Raw genomic sequence first — 16,419 nt, 5'->3', positions numbered from 1 at the left:
AAATATAAGAAGAGCAGGATTATTCTTAATCACTGGAGACAACTATAGACTCTAATCAGCCCAGAGAAGGTGCCAGAGGAATCTACATAACAAACTCATTAAAACAAACCTTATCTTCCATTGGTCCCCCTGTATATTTACCTTTCCACAATTTGCCATCCCTAAAAACCTAAACCCTTTTTCCTTTGTCTCATCTTTTCAGCAAATTCAGGCAAATTTATTTTTGAAGAAAGGTCTTTCCTTGGGTTCTTTGCCCTATTATTTGAAGCACTGAGCATGCTAGAATTTATATTTTTGAAGGTAGACAAATTTCTTGCAGTAGCAACTTTCTATTAAAAGGAATTTTCAAATTATCATGGTAATGGGGCACATACACACATTGTTCCTTTTTATACATAACCCAAAATTTATCTATTGCCAAAAGTAACTGATTTCATTTTCTTTCCTTACCCCTACCCACTTTTAATAGAGATGTTAAGAGTAAGGTATACATAACCAACTATTCTGACCCAGGAAAGTGAGGAGCAAAAAGTGAAATTAGAAAAAAAAAAAGGTAAAATTTATTCAAATCAATCCTTTAGGCTAAAAAATAATGTCTTTTCTCTATTGCTGATACTTAATCTCATTTCTTCCCTGATTAATAGAAATTCCTTAAAAAATGACTGTTTCTTAATATCTTTTCTTTCCTCTGGCTAATAGCAAAGATCTTCTCTTTGGGGGCGCCTGAGTGGCTCAGTCATTAAACGTCTGCCTTCGGCTCAGGTCACGATCCCAGGGTCCTGGGATCGAGCCCCGCATCGGGCTCCCTGCTCCGTGGGAAGCCTGCTTCTCCCTCTGCCTCTCCCCCTGCTTGTGTTCCCTCTCTCGCTGTGTCTCTCTCTGTCAAATAAATAAAATCTTTTAAAAAAAAAGATCTTCTCTTTGTTCTCATGAGTTTCCGCCCTACATTGTGAAATATCTAACTTATAAAATATATTTATATAAGTATATGTATATAACATATAACATTAAAAATAATTTTGGTTATTATGGCACCTGCCTAGCTCAGTCAGTGGAGCATGTGACTCTTGGTCTTGGGGCTGTGAGTTTGAGCTCCATGTTGGGTGTAGAGATCCCTTAAAAATAAAATCTAAAAAATAATAATAATTTTGATTACCATCGTATTAGTTGTCTGTTGCTGTATAACAAATTACCCCACAATGTAGTAGCTTGAAACAAGAAGCATGGTATCTCACAGTTTTTGTAGGTCAGTAATCCAGACAAAGCTTAGCTCAGTAGCTGGGGCTCAAGCCCTCTCACAAATTTGCAGTCGGACTGCTGGTTGAAATTTTGATTTCATCTGAAGGCTCACCTGGGAGAGAATCAACTTTCATTTCACCCACGTGGTTGTTGGCAGGATTGAATTCCTCATTGGCTGTTGGCCAGAAGCTTCCCTCAGTTCTTTGCTGTTTGGGCCTTTCCAAAGTGTAGGTCACAACATGGCAGCTGGCTGCCCTCAGGGAGAGAGGGAGAGAGAGAAAGCTCCAAGATTTCATAAACTAGCATTAGTACTAACACACCATAACTTGTGCTGTATTATACTCACTAGAAATAGTCACTAAACCCAGCCTATGCTCAAGGGAAGGGGATTATATGAGGGTGTAAAGACCAGGAGGTGGGCATCCTTGAGTGCCATCTTAAGAGGCCATCTACCACAGCCTGTGACCACATGGCCATTTCTAGAAATGTATGACTGAAGGGTGCACCACACTCATCTTTTTGGCTTGTCACCCATGCATCCTCTCATGTAACTCCTTCACTGGCTACCACAACACTCTGCCTTGTTAGTCCTCTATCTTTTCTGTTTCTATTCCGAATGCTTTTTCAGTCATTTTCCTTTTCCAACTTCTTTTTGTTTTGTTTTTAAGGATTTATTTATTTATATGAGAAAGAGAGAGCATGCATGAGTGGGGGTAGGGGCAGAGGGAGAGGGAGAGAGATTCTCAAGCAGATTCCGCGCTGAGCATGGAGCCAGACATGGGGCTTGATCTCACAACCCTGAGATCACAACCGGAGCCAAAACCAAGAGTTTGAGCCACCCAGGCACCCCCCTTTTCCCTCTTCTGATTTTCATCTCCATACTCTTGCAGAAAGTCCATCTGTCACCATTGAGACTTCCAGCCCAGCTCTCCCACCTGATGTTCTGTGAAACTGCTAACTGATACACCCAAGCTGACCCCTTCCTCTCTTGAATTCCTGTGACACATAGAAGCAGTGTCTTCAGTTGAACATTTTTTTTTCTCTGCTTATCTTGTCTCCCAAAAGATAAAATGTTTGAGTGGGGATAATGATTTTTTTTTTTTTTTTTTTTTTACTGTTTGCTTGTATATCTTGAGTGCTCTGTGAGAGTACTTCCAATTCTAACATTCTGTAACTCAATGACTCCCATCTCCTACCTAACACAGTAGAAGAATGACATTGTTTTACTTTATTGAAAATCAATCTGGCATATATTCATCTGGTGGAAAGTAATAGGCATTTACTTACTGAATTAATATTTATTGAGTCCCTACTATATGCCAGCATTGTGCTAGATGCTTTGGAATATAGAAGTGAAGAAGTCAGACATGGTTCCTACGTTCAGGAGCTTGCAATCTCAGATAGAAGTTAAGTAATCACACAACTAATTAATTATAAGTATAAAAGAATTGTGAAAGATGGGTATAAGATACTATGAAACTGCATAACTGAGGGGAATGTCATCTAGTCTGGAGGATTATGTAAACTGAAATCTTGAAAATGAAATAGGAGTTAGGCAAGCAAAAAGAGGTGTTGAGGATGGATAACTCAAGGGCAACATGAAGTTCTAACAAGCTCCTTATCCTCTCCTACTGCTTAGTGAAGGAGGGAGTGTATTCTTAAAGTGCCCTTTTTTAAAAACCATATTCTCTACTTGTGCCATGGTCTTACTTTCACTTTCCTTCCTCTTACATCATTTCATCAGAGTTGTAACAACTCTCATGTCAACATATTGTCTTTAAAACTATTTGTGAATGTGGCTCCTTCAGAAAATGTCTGCAAGGTAAGTGACCCATCCACTGCCCCCCTTCTTTGCTTTGTTTCTGGAGCAACTGAGTTGATGTTGATGCCACTGACTGAGATGAGGAAGAGTGGAAGGGGAGCAAACTTGGCAAAGTTCACTTGGGACATTTGAGTTTTATCTGGGATACTAAGTAGATCTGTCAACGAGGCAGTCGGATGCACCTGTCAGAATTCAGAAGAAAAGCACGGACCGAAAAAAACACATTTGACAGTTTTCAATGTACAGATGTTATTGAGAACCTGGGTATGAATGAGAAGTCCTGGATTTAGAATTCTGAAGAACTCAAAAGTTTAAAGGTTGGGATGAGAAGGAGGAGTTGCCAGCAAAGGAAACGAGATAAAGCCAGAGAATTTTGAGGAAACGGGGCTTTGGAAGGGACACATCTAGGTTCAAATTCTAGCTTTGCCCATTATTAACTGTGTGTCTGCATAGCTAATATTGGTCACATCTCATGGTGGAACACATCTTGCTTTCCATCTGAAAATGGAGATAATTATGCCTATCTTAGAGAAAGCTAGCATAGGCTCATGGCTAAGTAACTTCATCTAAACTGCCTGACTCCAAATCTTGGCTCCGTCACTGACCAGCTGGGAGCATGGGCAGGTTCCCTAATTTCTCTATCCCTCATTTTTCCCATTAGTAAAATGAGCTTAATAGTACTTATGACATTGGATTATTGTGAGGATTAAATAATCAGTGCATGTAAAATGTTTAGAACAATGCCTGACACCTAGTAACATTAGCTGTATTATGATTGCACCGTTTTAAAATTTAAAAAGGAATAGTTGTATAGAACTTGCAAAATAGTAAGTACCAAAAGATGATAGCTGTTATTATTAGTTTATCATCATTATCATCATCATTATTATTTTGAGAGAGAGAGTGCACATATGCAAGTGTAGAGGGAGGGGTAGAGGGAGAGAGAGAGAGAATCCTAAACAGGCTCCATGCCCAATGTGGAGCCCAATGTGGAGCTCGATCCCACAACCCTGAGGTCATGACCTGAGCTGAAATCAAGATTTGGACCCCTAACCGACTGAGCTACCCAGGCACCCCTTGCTTATTATCATTATTATTAAACTGATAGTGGATGTTGCATATGAAAAATTTAATCCAAAGTGTTTAGATGAATCTTTCATGAAGATGCAAGGAAGGGGCAAAACACAATGGAATGGCTATTTGTATAGCTTCTATGGGGAAAACTTAGGGAAGTATAATGTATACATAATATGTCTGTAGGACAGAATCTTCCCAAAGAAAACTAAGCTGGAAATTACACCCATTCTTTTACCTTACCCTTAGCAACTGACACAAGAAGGGAAGTGATGTCAGACTCTTCAGGCAGTAACTTTTTTCCCCAGCTCTATTTCTCATTGTGACAATATCGTCCTGGGTTATGAAGACAACCACTTTTCATTTGGATTCTTAAACACTTGGAAGCAGTGACAAGAGGTGTGGCCAAAATTAAATTAAAATAATGAAGTTGGGGATCATAAAGTCTAATCTACTGATTTTTAAAATAAAGCATCTGAGTCACAGGTTTACAAGTGACTTGCCCTAGTTTCATTGTGTTACATGTACTGTAGTAGCCAGGCTCCAAGACCAGACACCGGATGATTGATTTCTAGCCCTTCCTCTTACCTTTGTGTTATCGTGGGTATAGTTTTAGCAACACACTGGTCTGACCCAGGCAGACATTCTTGTTTTATTATATGTATTGGCCGGTCTTGTTAGAGCTAGGTTATAAAATCATGTCTTTTCTTATTCTATATTCTGTGTAACTGTGTAAAAGGGGATATCGGTATTATTATGTGTGTGGAGTTCAGATATATAAAGTGGGGAAAACATCCTAGAATGGGAACAAATAATGCATAAGAGCATGAACGTTGGAATCAGAAAGTTCAGACAAGAATGGAGATTCTATTTAGTAGCTATGCCATCCTGGGCACATTATCTAACTACACTAAACGCTAGTTTCCCCATCTCTAAAAGCAAGGAAAATAACCAAATAGGATCATTGGGTTGATTAATGCCTGAAGCACACTAAGAAAGAGGCATCTGTTTATTTCTCTCCATTTATCCAGTGAATCACTCAGTATTAAAAACTTGAATTAGCTTTAATGCAAATCATGAAAAGGAGCATGGAGGCCTATATTTGGGCTGCTAAGCATTGGTATATTGCTTGGTAAATAAAAATGAAACTCCAGTATATGATTGTTTCCTCTAAAATAATGTGTTCTTTTCACTCTAGTTTAATCCTACTTTCCTGCATCAGTACACAGATTTTTCTCCCTCTTCCATAACAGCATTTGTAGAAGAGGGAAAACTTTTCCTCTACCCTCTTAGGTGTGGTATCCGAGGTGTGTGAATTAAACTGACAAAAGACAAATTAAAGGGGGAAATGGTATACAACTTTAATGGATGTTTTTAATTTTACATGCAAGGAGACTACACAGAAAAGAAGTGAAAACCTAAAGAAGTAGATACGGAAGCTTACATTCCATTTTAACAAAGGGTGATAAATTATGGAAAAGTGACTGGACAAGGGGAGTTTGGACTTCTAGGGGCAGCAAGTTGTGGAAAAGTAAATACATGTGGAAACTAATGGAACTTAAGGCTGGTTTTAGTAAGGTTTGTTTGTCCAGACTCATCTTGGTGTCAACTTTCCATCTTCTACATGGTCACAAATCTCTCAAAGAGAGGATCAATGGAAGTCCTCATTTCATAGAAGTTTATACTTTCAGTCAGATAATGGAAGATCTGAGAAGGCTTCTTTGTGCATCTGTTAATTCTCAATTGCCTTCAGTTCAAAATAATCCATATGCCAAAGTGGCATATTTTGGAGTGGAATATTCTAATCCCCTTCATATTCATTCACTTAATAATTCCTTCTATCAAAATATCATTAAGTGCCTACTATGGCCCCAGGACACAAAGATTAATAAGCTATAAATCATATCTTCAAGGAGCTCACAGTTTTAATGAGAAAACAAATATAAACAAATCATTTCAATATAACATAATGAATGTTATAACAGAAATGTTCAGAGGCTGCTATGGGAACCCAGGGAGGGGCAGGGACCTAATCTGATATACGTGGGGTGCTGGTGATGAAGAATGGCTTCCCTAGGGAAATAATCCTTGAGCTCCTAGTTAGGAAACATTCATGGGAGAAAGGGCATTCTAGACCGAAGCATAATATGGGCACTAAGGAAAGAGGAAGTCCAGTCTATGCAGGTTATCTATTGTGGCTAGAACTTAGACCTGTGGGGGAAGTAGCAGGAAGTGAAACTAGACATATAAGTAAGAGCTATGCATTATTAAGGACTCCTGCTAAAGACTGAATTTTACCCTGTAAGTCAGTGACTTCCAAAGTGGGTTGGCACCAAGGGGTATGTAAAATGATTTCCTTAGGCAAAAATACTGGAACTTCTGTTTTGTTTTGTTTTTTAATTCTTACCTTTTGTATTTGGGAGAATGTACTGTAATGTATATATTTGTGTAGTACACACAATTTGTATCTAAGTAAATATACATGGATTGGGAGGATGACCTCCACCCCTCCCCATATAATTGTATGATCAAGGAGGTTTGGGGAGGATTGCCATTAAGGGGAGTTAAATGATCTAATACTCTCCAAGGTCGGTAGAGGGCAAGAGTAGAAGCAATTAGGAAGGAGAACTAAGAGATGGTTGCCAGCAGTGTGGGTTTGAGTTACGTGGCTGTGAAGTAAGGCTGTCGGGGTGGGGCTATGGGTAAGGACCCAGGCAAGATCTTTCTGAGACATATCAATTGCATTTGGACAAGGGATGAGGACTGAGGACTACCTAACTACTGGAGAGGAAAAGCTTTTCCTCTACCCTCCTACGTTCTTCATTTGGAAGTGTGTGAATTAAACTAACAAAGGACAGATGAACAGGAGAGAAGGCACACTATTTTTTATTAATATTTACATGCACAGGCATTCACCAAAAAGAAGCAAAACACAAAGAAGCAGTTAGACTCAGGGTTTACACACCATTTTAACAAAGGAGAAGGGGCTGGGGCCTTAAAGGACAACTAAATACAGGAGTGACTTGGAAATATATGGAGAAGTGATGGAAGATAAGTCCGATCTGTGTATGCAAACCCTTCTGGGTGTTGACTCTCTATCACCAGCGATAAGAGTCCCTCTCTTCTTCCTGACACAGAGGTTGGGGTGGGGGGGCAGACACCTTCACAAAGGGAAATTCATGCACTGCTTTTAGGCAGATAAGGGAAGATCTAGAGAATTCTTCCAGCATCGTTGATTCTCAATTGCCTTCAGCTCAAAATAATCATTATGCTGAAGTGCCATATTTTGGGGTGACATATCCTAATACCCTTTAGCACCATTAACTGAAAGAATAAAAATAAATCATGAAGTAGATGGAGTTGGAGACCAACATGAAGTTCAATTTTGGACATTTTAGGTTTGAAGTATATGTGGAATATTTCATCATAGCTGCCCCACAGCAAAGACTTAGAAATATGGGTTGGGAATTAAATTAAGACAATTAGATGACATAGGTTACTTTGTCACCGCTTATCATTAGTCCCCTCCCCCAAATATTGAGATTGGTTATTCTCCTGGACAAACTGAAGTGAAACCAGAATTAGAAATGATGTTTACAAACTTCTGCGTTTATTTGTTACAATAGCTGAGAAATCTCATCCTTTTTTCCCCCTCCCCACCCCCAGCTTTACCGGGGTATAACTGAAAAATAAAATTGTAAAATATTTAAAATGTACATTGTGGTGATTTGATTTTTGCCCCTTTTTAATTTTCATTTTTTTTTTTTAAAGATTTTATTTATTTATTTGAGACAGAGAGAATGAGAGAGAGAGAGAGAGAGAGAGAGCACATGAGAGGGGGGAGGGTCAGAGGGAGAAGCAGGCTCCCTGCCGAGCAGGGAGCCCGATGTGGGACTCGATCCAGGGACTCCAGGATCATGACCTGAGCCGAAGGCAGTCGCTTAACCAACTGAGCCACCCAGGCACCCCTTTAATTTTCATTTTAAGTTCATTTTCTTAGCACGGATTTCCAGTGCTTGGAGTAAAAGGTTTCAGGCAACTGATGTCACACCAGAGTTAAGGGCTATTGAAGCACTATTTACTTCAACTGCAAAGCCATTTAGATGACTGTGTTTCGTATTTCCAAAATGGTTTAGTAACAGCTAACACAGAGCATACCCTGTGAGCACTGTGCTAAGTGCTTTTATTTGAATCACCTCATTTACTATTCACAAAACCCTATGAAAGGTACTGTTACTGTCAAGATTTTAAAAAAGATTTTATTTATTTATTTATTTATTTGAGAAGGGGGTGGCACGCGAGTGGGGGTCAGGGCAGAGGGAGAGACAAAATCCCAAGCTGACTCCACGCCAAGCATGGAGTCAAGGTGGGGCTCAATCTCATGACCCTGAGATCACCACCTGAGCCGAAATCAAGAGTTGGTCGCTTAACCAACTGAGCCATCAGGCACCTCTATTATCAAGATTTTTTAAGAATTAAAAGCTGTGATCTAAACTGGTTAAAGAATTAGCCAAGCTCAAATAGCTGGTATATTTTGGAACTAGAATTTGAATTCATGTAGTCTGACTTCAGAGATGCATGCATCTTGCTTTCCATGGTGGCTTCTAAACCAGTTCTCTTTTATCCTCTTTCAAAAGCCTCAGCTCCTCTGGATTTGTTCCTTCTGTCTATAGTCCCAGTTACTGCAGCTCTCCAGAACCACATTCTGATGTCCTCATCTGTCCCTTTTAATTCACTAAAGTTTCTGGGTTTGTTAAGAAGAAAAGCACAGGCCCCAAATGGAGTCACTTAGGTTAAAGGCCTCACATCAGCAAAGCAAGACTTAATACCTAACCTAATTACAGTTTCAATTCCCACAGGAACATGGAATTACCTGGTCAGTACCAGAAAATACCGATAGGCCCCTTCCATTCCCCTCAGGAGGGTTACCTTGCCTAAAACAATGCATTCTTTGCTAATAATTTCCTTTATTCTCCTCTCTGCCTTTAAAAACTGTCCCCTTTCTACAGCTTGATGGAGCTTTTTTCTATTTGCTAGACGGGATGCTGCCCAATTCATGAATCATTTAATAAAGCCAATTAGATCTTCAAATTTACTCAGTTGAATTTTTGATATTAAACAGCTCTTTCATCACCATTTTCTTGGCAACCTCTACTCCTGTCAATCCATTAACCGTATCCACACTCACACATATACCTCATTCCCCTTAACTTCCCTCCATACCCAGCTGAGATTCCATGATCCTTCATGATTATCATCTTCTTGCAAACACACAATCCCCTTACTCTTCACTTTCTTTTTCATCACGCTCAAGGGGGCAAAAAAGCCACAACCTTGACTAAAACTAACTGTTCATCTCTTCTGGAGAAATTGGCATATGTAGGCTGCATGGTTTTAAATTCATGATCAGAAACACCAAGTAGTGTGTCAGCAGCAATCCTTAGTATGCATCTCCATTGCTTTCACGTTCTTCAAGCCGTCTCTTTCCTATTTTCCCCTGTTTTCAAACCTCCCCCAATCTCTCCCTCACCCCACTCTTAGCTGATGATCTTGCCTCCAATTTCATTGAGAAAATAGGAATGATCAAGGTGGAAGTCCTTTACAATCCCCCCTCCAAGTCCACAAGCCTATCTGTCCATGCATTCATCTTCCTTGTTTCCCTCTTAATATCTTGCGGGCACTGCTTCTATCAAAGGCACTCTTTCTTTTTTTTTTTTTTCCTAAGATTTATTTATTTAGGGGGCCTGGGTGGCTCAGTTCGTTAAGCATCTGCCTTCGGCTCAGGTCATGATCCTAGGGTCCTGGGATCAAGCCCCACACTGGGCTCCCTGCTCAGCGGGGAGTCTGCTTCACCCTCTCCCTCTGCTTGTGCTCTCTCTCCCAAATAAATAAAATCTTTTAATTATTTGAGAGAGAGAGAGGGAGAGAGAGTGGAGGCAGGGGGCAGGGGCAGCAGGAGAGGGAGAGAATCTCAAGCAGACTCCATGCTCTGCACAGAGCCCAACGCATGGGCTTGATCTCACAATCCTGAGATCAGGACCTGAGCTGAAAGCAAGAGTTGGATGCTTAACCGACAAAGCCACCCAGGCACCCCTCAAAGGCACTCTTTCTCCTTGTACTTCAGATTCCATTCCTTCTTACCACCACAAGGATTTTGCTCATTGTTACCTGTTTTCTCTCTCCCTGCATCATTAATATTTACCTCCCTATTGGATCATGCCCAGGAATATACTTCCTTTTTATCTCTCATTAAAAATACAAAAAGATACAAATGTAAAAGATACAAATCTAGCTTAAATTAGTCAAGCTAGACATCAGCTTCTAAAAGACGGAGGTGAATTTGTTCAAGGTACAGCACATATTCAGCAGGGCACCAGGCAGTTCATGTCACATGAGCCCTGTTTTTTTTTTTTTAATTTAGGATTTATCTTGCCCTGAAATTGTAATCCCTTTCTCTTGCCTTTGCTTTCTAATGCGAAGCAGCATTGTAACTGGGGTTTAAATAGAAAATAGTATCATGTAAATTATATGTATATCAGTTTTTTCTTTTTTCATATGGTATAGTTCTGTCAACTGAAGCAGGCAGAGGAAAAGGCATTTTTTAGAATTTTCTCAAATAATGAAATATCTAGATAGACACTTAAAAACTAAATATAGTGTAGTTACAGGAAATAGTGAAACTTGAATGATCAGAATGCAAAAACGATGACTTCTCCAGAGAAGTGTGTTTCTTCTAGTTAGAGATTGCAACAATAGCCTCATATCAGAAAGCTTTGGTGGCTTTTGACATCTTTCTTTGGAAAGAAAACAATGGGGAGCATTTTCAGTCTATGAAAAAGTATAGGCATTAAGGCAGTGGGATACATCAGAAAAAATTTGGGTTTTTGGAGTTGGACTTGTGTGTAATAGTATGCTTACTAGTTTTGTGATATTGAATTAATCTTTTTGTGACTCAGTTTCTATAAAATGGGGATCATAATACCTACAAGATTATTATGATTATTAATTAAAATAACAAATTTAAAATAAGCAAAAGCTCAATAAAAAGGCTCTCTCTCTTTTTTTTTTGATTCCTGTATTCACAGGATTTCCTTTTAATACCTCATGAAAGGTAAAGATTGACTTGGATAGGCAGATTTATTCATTAACAGCATAGAGGTAAATTTTCTTAAGGTAGGCAGACAAAATGAGGAAAACTTTTGAAAAGAACAGTGGTGGCCATCCCCAGTATGGTGGTTTGGGACAGTTCTCTCCTAATTGTTTTGTTATTGTTGTTTTTAAGTAGGATCCACGCCTAGCAATACTGAGATCCAGACGTGATTATCAAGAACAAAATGCTTAACCAACTGAGCCACCCAGGTGCCTTCCTCCACTTACTTGTTTGTCAGTGGTACAGAATAGCAGCATTTATCTTTCTCTTTCACTACCCTTTAAATGATCAACCTATTAGTAGTGTTTTGAAAAAAAAAAATCTAAGTACAGGAAACATCAACACTCAATTTGTGAAGGCGATTTATTTGCATGCTACTAATAAATGGAAAGCGAACCACCGAATAGAGGCAAATGGGCAAAAGCTGAATACAAATGAACCTCATGTATTTGAGGTTGGTAGCAGCTCATTTTGTGAGCTTGTATATCGGGTGAGGCGCCACATGTCAAGCAAGAATCAAGACCAGTTTTGCACCCTTGTTCCTTTGGCTCCTGACCAGTCAAAGCCAACCAGTACGAGATGGTTGCAGATCTAAGCATGTTAGCAGATCTAAGCAGTGTTTCGATAAAAATCGGAGGCCAGAGACACAAACTCCGCAATTTAAGAGGAGTTAAGTTGTGTGGATAAACTAATGCCCTTTTAAAAAGTTGACTTGGTTTCGCAATCGGAAGAAATGACAAGACTAGGCAACTTTTTAAACCAGTGATTACATTCAGTAATTCAGGGAGGTCATTCCATTTTAATTTTTTTTTAAATTTGTTTGCTACGACAGGGTACTTTCTAAGATCCGTTGAGAAAAACCTTTCTTTTCTTCACTCTGGGTTGGTTTTATGTCGAACAACTAAAAAAGTGCTTCTGGAAATTCCCCCACGGGACTTTCGTAGTCTTTCTAGGGCACTCTTTAAATCTAGACCCATTCCTAACCAACTTCTACTTTTCCCACCAGCCATATTCTTTAGCTTCTCCAGTTTTCAACTTCGTAAATCTTCAACCTCACCCCTCAAATTAGCCCAATCAAACTTTCCCTTCTTAGACCTCTCCCTTACGTTCGCTCCAGGAAACTCCCCTGATAATCACGTGACCAAACTTGTCCTTAATGGCGCTCCGTAATTCTCCTACTGTTCCACCGCCCTTCCTTACCTCCTGTTAGCTCCGCCCCACCCCATTCTAGCTCTCCCCTCCAATTCCCCCAAGTGCCTGCGCCTGCGCATCTCCAATTCAGGCGCTTTCCCTTTCCTGGCGACCAATCCACTTCCTGCCTTCGGTCCTTGGAACACTCCTCCCCTCTGCTGGGGACCTGACTTGAGGTACTGGTTGTGGCTGCCCCTTTCATTGCCTGTCTGAAAAACTCGCTCTTCTCATCTGGTGGACAATTTGAGCCAGCCTGTATGTGTGTCGCACCTGTCTGCGCCTTTGCTCGCGATCCGTCACTCCATGGTTAAGCTAAGGGCATCGATATGCCGGGGGAAGGGAGACCCGGACAGTTTTCGATCAGGCATACGTCCGAACAGCTTTTTCCTTTCCTCCTCCCTCCGCCCCGCCCCCACTGGCAGCCCGGCCGCGCTGGTGAGTGGCGGGCGGGAGGGCCGGCGGGCGGAGGGAGGAGGGAGAGCTGAGGGAAGGCGGGCCCTCGGCTGCGAGATAGGTGGGGGGAGGGGAGGGGAGAGCCCGAGCGCTGGAGTTGGTGCTGGGAAACGCGGGGCTAATGTTGACAACAGGCTCGAGGTGAGTCCCGGGGAACCTCCTTCCCCTCCGCTCCAACGATCGGGAGGGAGCGGGGCTGGGGGGCACCGGCCTGGACTCCTACTCCTTGAGGGACCCAAGAGCCGACTCCGCACCCCAGCGCTCCGGGGGCGGCGAGCAGTAGACGGACCGCAGCTCCGGCGTCGTCCTCCTCAGACCCCTCTCCCGGAGGCTCCCATCAACGCGGGCGCCCCCGGCCCGAGGCACACATGAGGGGCGGTCGAGCGGGTGTCTGCCCCACATGCCCGGGCTGGGCCTCGGGGCTGAAGGCGGGCAGCCTGCTGTGGCGGGGTGAAGGTGTTTGGGGGTGTGGAGTAGAGCGAGGGGAGGTTGGGGAAAGCTCTTCGGGAGCCGGGAGGAAAGCGAGGGCGAGGAAGTGGGGAGGGTGCGTGTGTGGGAGGATGTGGAGTAGGGAGACCAGCCGGAGAGTCTCGGTCTCGGGTGGTAGAGGGAGTGTGGGGTGAGAAGTTAGGGTTGGGGCAAGGATGGTCCGCGAAGGTGACCGAGGGTACCCGTAGGAAGGGGAGTTGTGGCGGGGAAGCGTGTGGGGTATGGGAATGTGCAGCAGGAGCAGGGGTTTGTGGGAGATGTGTGTGGAGGGGAAGGGGTTTCGGTGTTTGGGAATGGTGGGCAGGGCTTATTTGGTTTACTTCTTTTTAGTCACACAGGCTGAGGGTTCTTCGCTCTGCCTTCATCCCAGGGCTCCTAGTATTTACTCTCGTTGGTACTTTTGAACTGAGGAGATCATCACAGGGTATTTGGTCGTCAGGTTGGCCCGGCAGAGCCAGCTTACGGGTTTGGGGGTACACACTGAACCGGACCATCAGCTCTCCTGCTTTTTTAGAACCTGTATGTAATGATGCATCAGACCAAAGTAAAACTATCACTCACCCTTATCATTTATCGTAGTTTTTAGGTGTTTATAAAAATTGTACGACTCATCAAGAAAACCAGTTTTGAACTCTGGTGAAATTTGTAAAAACTTTGCATGAGTCCTTGATATTAAGGACTTTTTATAAAGCCACAGACTGGGAGATAAAGCCCCTGTATGGTTCTGCCCTTAGGACATTTTGAATAACACAGAATTAAAAGGTAAAACAGCATTGTCTTCCTCTGGAGTATTTTCAGAGCATTCTGATTGTGATTTCATACATTGTCCATATGGTACTTTGCTAAAGGACTATCTTTAAAAGGGAAACACCCTTACTCTGCACTCTGTCCTCCGGTACGCTCTATTGGTACCTGTTTTGCTAATAAAGTAGTTTAACTTTCTTTTGGACATTCAGAGTATATTTAGAAAACCAAATAAAATATACAGCCCAAGGGCCAGGGCACTACTTGGGAAGCTAGGAGGGTGGTTTTAAAACATGGGTTCCTTTTAAGGATTGGCTGTAATTGTATTCAGTAATTTGTAAGAACTAATGATATTCCAATAAAAAGATCACTAATATTTATCTTGATTATTTTGAGATGAAATCTATTTAAAATTTTAGTTTTTACTTGAAAAAGTTTTTGAAATAGTTCAGATAAAATATTTGGCTGTTTATTAAAGCATGGACTATCAAAATATTTTAAAGAAATTTTAGCATTTCACTAAATACAGTTTAATTGACAGTACAAATGCATATGGATCCAAATTAGGTTGTTTGTATATTTTGTTTGGCTTTTAAAATCTTTTTTTTTTTTAAGATTTTATTTATTTATTTGAGAGAGAGAATGAGAGACAGAGAGCATGAGAGGGAGGAGGGTCAGAGGGAGAAGCAGACTCCCTGCCGAGCAGGGAGCCTGATGCGGGATTCAATCCCGGTACTCCAGGATCATGACCTGAGCCGAAGGCAGTCGCTTAACCAACTGAGCCACCCAGGCGCCCTGGCTTTTAAAAATCTTAAGTCAGGGTATATAGTGGAGAAGAGAAGTGGACAGTGAACCTTGACCCAGCCATTAAACTAGTGTAATTGGGCAGGTCACTCCTCTGCTGCCCTGTCATTGTAAAAATTGAGAATTGGAGTAAAGTCTAGTAGTCCTAATTCTAAAAAAATCTCATCTTCCAATGAACTTTTCAGTGTTCTGTGTGAAAGAATAAACATTTATTGAATGCCTTCTTGATACTACCTTCTATGTTAGTAGATTAAGAATTCTGTAGGAGAGGTAGCAGTACCTCCATTTTATCAATGAATAGACTCAGAAGTTAAGTTGCCCAGTTCCCATAGCTAGCAGGTTGCAGAGTTGGGATGCCAACGACTTCAAAGCCTATATTGTTTTCACATGTTGCATTGCTGGTCTTTAAATGAGCCTTTACATATCTCATATTTTTTGTTCCCTGAAATTTAGTTTGAAGTGTACTTTGGGTATGTTTTTAATACAAGGATGAAGTGATTCAAAGACTATATCAGTACCAAGATTTAAGGGTCTTATTGAGAATCTGTTTTTTTATGTTTTAGAGCAGGATCAATTCATGAGTGCCTACTACAGTTTGATATAGTAGGCACTTAAACATTTATTGAATAAATGAATGTAGAGTCACAAAAGTTTAGGAGACTCTGTTAAGCTGATCCTTTATGAATTTGTAAGATTCCAAGTGAATTTAATGTTTTAATAGAACTTAAAATTAGCTTCATAAATGAGACATTACTTGTAAGTTTTTAGGCCATTCTTCTTATTGTCTGTAGTTCCTTGTATCATTGAAGTGTCGCTTGTTGATAAACTTCACTTCAGAAAATACCAGCTCTCTATATAAAGAGTATTATTTTTTTGTGCATAATGACAAATATCCCTAAGTAAGATTGTATTGTTACGTTAGGAATTATCTTATCCCTGTATGTTTTAGCTAGTGTCTGCCAAAAGTTAAAAAAGTGATATAAAAACTGCTTAGCCATTATCAGGGACTCTTTCTATTCAGATACGGAATTCTATGATTTGTCAGTATCTATGATGAAGTCTTCCACCTCACAGTTTGGTACTCTCAAGGTTCTTAATAACTTTAGTTGAGAGTATGGGTTCAAATTCCAGCTCTGTCACCAGCTGTGGAGGCCTTGGTCAAGTTACTTGGTCAAGTCTCAGTTTACTCATTTATAAAATAGGGAAAATAATACCCATTTCATAAAGATTTTAGTATTAGATGAGATAATGTATGTAAGATGTTTACTGTGGGGCCAGTGAGTGGTAGCTATGAGGATTTTCTTTTAAAAGTTTGCTTGCTTTAGGGCATGGTTTTTTCACATTAAAGGTGGGTATTTGAAGCTGCTACGCTTCCCAGATAACATAAATGTTAACACTGCCTTGCCATGCAAATAAGTAGTTATGCCCTTTCATGTTTTAATGATTGATTAAA

At 40.9% G+C, this 16,419-nt stretch overlaps 1 protein-coding gene across 2 annotated transcripts in view; it reads left to right on the top strand.

The window, feature by feature from the left end:
- The first annotated feature begins 12,959 nt into the window (after positions 1-12,959).
- Positions 12,960-16,419, top strand: part of UPF2 (UPF2 regulator of nonsense mediated mRNA decay) — a 108,696-nt gene continuing 105,236 nt past the window's right edge. Inside the window, exon 1 of one of the 2 annotated variants that reach the window (XM_032425623.1) lies at positions 12,960-13,070. The gene's annotated coding sequence lies outside the window, so the exon portion shown is untranslated. The remainder of the gene's footprint in view (positions 13,071-16,419) is intronic. The other variant, XM_032425622.1, reaches the window with a different exon arrangement.

Source organism: Phoca vitulina, unplaced genomic scaffold (genome assembly GCF_004348235.1).
Source record: "Phoca vitulina isolate PV1807 unplaced genomic scaffold, GSC_HSeal_1.0 scaffold33, whole genome shotgun sequence".
Taxonomy (NCBI): Eukaryota; Metazoa; Chordata; class Mammalia; order Carnivora; family Phocidae; genus Phoca; species Phoca vitulina.
Note: the sequence above shows the minus strand (reverse complement) of the source record. Positions and strands in the feature narration are given on the sequence as shown.